This window comes from Dermacentor variabilis, chromosome 9 (assembly GCF_050947875.1).
Source record: "Dermacentor variabilis isolate Ectoservices chromosome 9, ASM5094787v1, whole genome shotgun sequence".
Classification (NCBI taxonomy): Eukaryota; Metazoa; Arthropoda; class Arachnida; order Ixodida; family Ixodidae; genus Dermacentor; species Dermacentor variabilis.
Genome location: NC_134576.1, coordinates 66,316,179 through 66,321,929, shown reverse-complemented (window position 1 = coordinate 66,321,929; position 5,751 = coordinate 66,316,179). Strand labels below are relative to the sequence as shown.

The window sequence follows — 5,751 nt, the reverse complement described above, 5'->3', positions numbered from 1 at the left end:
AACGGAGACCTGGAGCTCGTCGGCACAACGCCACTGCTACTAAGCTACTGAATCGCACGTCATTCGCTTGTGCGCCTGGCTTCACAACATCACAGAAGCGCAATGATGACATCATTTTCTATCGCCAAACGCTGACCGGCAGCCCCTGAACATGAGATACGTGCCGAGTTCCTACATCGGGCTTGTCGCAACGTCCAAAATGATAATGCGCCACAGTAGTCCGATGCACACGCGCAAGTGGGCATCACCTCGAGAAGTGATGTCATGGTTGGTCATGTGGGCACTGATGCCATTTTCGCTAAATAAAGAAAAAGCAATAGGACTGGTGACGTCAGAAGTGACGCTTATAGCCCTCGACCCTGCTCTCTTTTTCTTTTCAATGACCAACAAGCAGGGTGTGGGACAGCTACCTTCTGGTCTCACTGTCTATTGACGGGGCAGACCTGCAGAACGTAAGTCTGCAAGAGCAACGCTTCAGCGAGGCTTGGCAACGTAGGCAGCAACGGTAAGCTTCCATGCCCGTCAGACTACGTGAAGTTCGTTTCTGTCCATGTAGCTGTGTATGGTGCGAAGTGGCCTTGCTAAACGTACTTTTATGCTAGCGGGATAAATGCGCGCGTCAACAAACGATGTCAAAAGCCACAAACTTTGTGAAGAAGCGGCAACAACGTGCAGCAACCCTAGACATATTTATTCTGGCATTCGCAGTACGAAAACCAAGTGGAAGGCAAGTTATGTGGTCATGTGACCGGCAATGTGGCAGCTTTTGCTAACTGCTCTGGGGACGCGCCGATACATGTTAAGTGGTTAAACGGGTACTTTCTCCTGAAGTATCGAATGCAACTTAGGACTTCAGATGATGTCAGTGGCGGGGGCGTCTTTCGCGTCACAGCTGGTGTCTACGCATTCCACGAGTACGACATAACGCACGTCGTTTACCTTAAAGTGGTATTTCGTGCGATTAAGACTACTTGATAGCGTAATATGCGAGTTATCATGGAAATTTACACATAACGTGGGACATGTTAGGGGTGATCTGCGGGCAGGTTGTGAAGGGTGGGTTAATGAGGGGCTACACGAAGAACGCTAAATTCCTGATTTCTGCCTGGTTAGAGGCGTTATGCGAAGCGCTTGCGAAATTTCCCTGCTACCCTGAAAGAACCAAGAATCGCAGAAAATTGATGTTTGGCGAAGATACTGGGCATGCTATATTTGACTAGCGCATAAATATTAGGCTAAATAAAACCTATACAGCAAATTACAAACGTAAGCCTTCCGGAGCTTAGCAGAGGTATTTACGAATCGCGCAGGAAGTTTTCCCCCCTCGACATGCCACAAAGTTATCGTTTTAAGTAAAGTATAATCATCACCATCAGCCTAGTTACGCCCACTGCAGGGCAAATGCGTCTCCCATTCTTCTCCAACTACCTCGTTCATGTACTAATTGTGGCCATGTTGTCCCTGCCAACTTCTTAATCTCATCCGCCCACCTAACTTTCTGCCGCTCCCTGCTACGCTTCCCTGCCCTTGGAATCCACTCCGTCACCCTAATGACCATCGGTTATCTTCCCTCATTACAGGTCCTGCCCATGCCTATTGCTTTTTCTTGATTTCAACTAAGATGTCATTAGCTCGCGTTTCTTCCCTCACCCAACATGCTCTTTTCTTATCCGTTGAAGAAAATAGGATGCCCTTATTAAAAATTGTGAGTCAAGCTTCAAGTGTGAGTTAAATACCGACTTCGCGATTTTTTACTAGGCAAGTGCTATAAGCCGTTATCTAGCGCGTTTATCCGTTTCCTTGGGGAACTGTCGCAGCAAGTTTGTTTCGTGAAAATGGGGCGCATGTGATATTTAAGGTGTTTCATATCTTTAACCTTTCTGGCTTAATTGAGAGCTCTCTAAATGTTTACTGGGCCCTTGTCTACTTCTTTTCATGCATTGGTCGAGGTACGTGGGCTTGCCGGATTCATTATTGAACTAAGCGAGGTGCCTTGTTTGTATTTCGTGAAGAGATAGGGAACGTTATGCGCGATACGTAAGCGAACGAGAAACTACGCGTGTTAGTTACAGCCCCGGCAGCAAATTACGCATTCAAGCAGTCGCGCCCACCGACCACAATTACGCATTCATACCCGTCTACCGAAACGAGAGCCTGAATCACCCTAACTACATTAGAAACAGTTCCGCAGGTCGCACGCCTGTCTTCGTCTCTGTTTAACTCTAACTTTATTCGTCATTTTGTGACTGTGTGTATTCTCTCTAGGAACATTGTGGTTGGTTGCCTGCGAAGTTGAAAGTGCGTGCCCAAAGCACGCGCCCTTGCTAAATTTTTTATTTAGCCACCTGCTTGAAAACGCTATTTGTGGGCAGCGTTTGCAAGTGGTGAGTCATATCGGGACAACTTTTCATAGGTAACATTGAACTCCTTAATGCAAGTGTTCGAAAGAAAGAGCTTTGCTGGGAAATATGTTGTCATTCTGCAGTGTCGCTCAAGTCTGCTTCTTCTTTTTTACCACACCCATAGGGCGCAACAAACTTCATGCTATGAAAGCTCACTCGCATGACTTTCGTCCTGTTTTCCAGATTGAGCTACCAACTTTTATCTTCAAAGCAGCATCACGAGGCTTTGCAACGCCGTTTTGCGAACGGTGCAAAGGTGCGAGCGGTGCCTAAATGCAAAATTACTTTTACTTTGTGGACTTTCGTCCTTTGTAGCATGTGCAGATTTTCCGCCTGCTGACTGGGCCCCGATGCTGCTCTTTTCATTCGCACCACAGGTATGGCACCTCAATCGAAGAAGGACGCAGGCGTCAACATTATTACTCCGGGCTACATGGCCTTGCTTCAGAGGATGTGCACAACCACCAAGGCGACCGTTGAAGATGTCATCGCTGCCTTCAAGTTATTGCGCTCTGTTTTGGATAGCAGAAACCCTGAACATTATTCCGCACTATCATCGTCATTGTCGACTTCGTACTGCCGTGCAAGAAAACGCCGCGTCAAGTCCGGTAAGGAGCATCTCTCTTCGTCTGACTTAAGGTTTAGATATATGAGACGCGAAAGAATGAAAGGGCCTAACTCTGGAGATGAGATAGAATTTGTTCAACTGTGAAAGGGTATAAACAAGAAGGAAGTAACTGATATTAAAAATTATAATGTCGGAAATACTAAGGAAGCAGTAAAAATGGCCGCCGCATAATATCAGTGAGAATAAAACTTGGCGCTAGGACAAGACAATACGTATGCAGTGAAAGATTAGCAGGGTAATGTCACCAGAAATTTCGATGATATAGTAAAAGAAGTGTAATTCTATTCTGACTTATACTGCACCCAGAGGAGCCACACTACCCTCATTCGAAGTAGTGATCAACAGGACACAGAGGCTTCTTCTGCAACTAGCGATGGTTGGAAGTGCCTTGCAAGCCATGCCCTGGGAAGACGCGGCAGAAGATGATAAAATAAGAGTCGATTTCATCAAACATCGAGTACAGATGGTTGAAAAGCTTGCGGCGCTTTATACGCAATGCCGCACGACTTCAAGGGTACTAGAGCTGGCGGAATGCCAACATTATACTATTCCATCAGAAAGAGGATGTTGAGGAATTGTTAAGCAAGAATTCTAGGCCGATTATTTGCTTTCATAATTCTACAAAAGATTCACCAATCTTCAATACAATGAAAGCAACACTTCTATCAGCCTAGAGAACAGGCTTGCTTCATGAAGGGATATTCTTCGATGGGTCATTCATGTACATGACATCGATCACATAATTGAGAAATCAAACTCCATACGACTTTCATAGATTATGAAACGCCATTTCAATCAATAGCTACCTGTCATGGTGACATTGTGTAATCAAGGATCAGAGAAGGCATACGTGTTCATCTTAGGCAACATCTACAGTTTTCACAGCTACCTTGATTTCTCCGCAAGAAAAGTAGGACAGTGTCAAGAAAGGGGTCAGTCATGGAGACACAATGTCTGCATTGATATTCGCTGCATGCTTAGTATTGAAGCTGTAGACTAGGAGGATAAACAGCCTACATAAAAAAAACATTCGGTTTGTAGATGACGTTGTCCGGCTCACTAACACTGCAAATAAACTACAACATATTATTGAAGACCTTAACCAATAAAGTTTGAGATTAGGGTTAATTAAAATGCAGAAGACAAAAGTAATCCTGAATAGTGTGAGAAGTGACCAAGACTTCATGATCGCCAGTCAGCCTCCAAATCTGTGCAGGAGTACGCTTATCTGAGTCAGTTACTCACCCGAGCACCCCGATCATGAGAAAAAAAATTGTTGCAAGATACAAACGGCTTGAAGTGCGGCGGCAGGCATTGCCAAACCATCACTGACAGCTTTCCACTGTCGTTAAAAACTCTGCATTCATTGCATTCTTCAGTAACATATCGGACAGAAACTTGGAGCTTGACAAATAAGCTAGAGACGAGGTTGAGTATCGCGAAAAGAGTGATGAGACGACAAATCTTAGGTATAACGTCAGAAGACCGGAAAATAGCAGTATGGATCAGATCAAACGGGGATAAAAAATAAAAAAGCTGGGGAGTTGGCTCGATGGCATGAAGAAACTTGGTGGAGAATATGCTAGGTCTATCGGTCCTGTTCTATTTCGACTTGTGTTCTCTTCCGAGTTGCTATCCCATATACGGTCTAGTAGAGCACTGTACGAGCTCTGGATGGACTTGGGCCGAGCTCGGGTCGGATTAGCGATGGCTGAATTGGCCCTAGGCCAAAGCAAGGCGTAAGAAATGCGGGCTCGCTTGGAGTCAGTATTAGCTCGGGTATTTTATTTTCTACTCCGCGAAACTGAAGAATGTCAAGACAGCGGCCTTAATATATTTTGGGTCAGTGCTGTTACTGGGTTTCTGGAAACCTTGGGACAGGCAGGCCACGACACATCACCAATAGGCTGCCCAGACTTTTGTACTTCAGCGGCCCTCTTCGGTCACTTGGAACTAGTACCAGTGATCACACACGCCCATTATATGCTCCACTTTTTATTGGCATTAGCATTTTGCTTGTTTTTTTATCCGTCTTTCTTCTTACACCACGTGAGTCACTTGTCGCAGTCATGAACCCGTCCTGTTCATTCCATCGTCGTCATACAGCCATCGTCACACCGTTGTAGTCTTGCCGTCCTCGTAACGCTGTTGTTCCATTGTCATCATTTCAGAAACGTCATCGAAGTACTGTCATGTCTTCGTCAGCATGCCGCCGTTATTGTCGGACCAACGTCATTCCTTGTCCACCATTCCATGATAATGAGGCTGTCGTCGTTCAAGCGTCATTATGCCATCGTTGTCATGTCATCGTCATCGTTGTGTCCACGCCATACAGACATCGTCCCACGTTATGGCGTTATCGTGGTATCATCGTGATCGTTCTATCAGCTTCGTTACGTCAGCGCCTTTGCAGCTTCGTGATCCGACTCTCGCCGTACCGTCGTCGTTATGTCGTCGTCGCGCCATCGTCATCCCATTGTCTTCATGTTGTCACCCTTAAACCACTTTTTTGCTCATCGAAGCCGTTCCTTTTTTGTTATTCTATTCATGCTGTCCTCGGGATAGTCGTCGCCCTTACAAAAATGTTTATTAACAGCCTTCAGAATTTCCAACAACTTCCTACTGAGTTTAATGACATCCTATTTACATGTACAATCCAGTAACACCTGTATGTACAATGTCCAAAGACAGCCTAGTTACTTTTTCTAAAGAATGTCTTCT

General features: G+C 45.4%; 1 long non-coding RNA gene across 1 annotated transcript; it reads left to right on the top strand.

Annotated features, from left to right (window-relative positions):
• The first annotated feature begins 403 nt into the window (after positions 1–403).
• On the top strand, positions 404–3,004 carry LOC142558040 (uncharacterized). The gene is made up of 3 exons (XR_012822933.1): positions 404–505; positions 2,586–2,658; positions 2,780–3,004. It is a non-coding gene; the product is annotated as an uncharacterized LOC142558040 (long non-coding RNA).
• Positions 3,005–5,751: the final 2,747 nt, after the last annotated feature.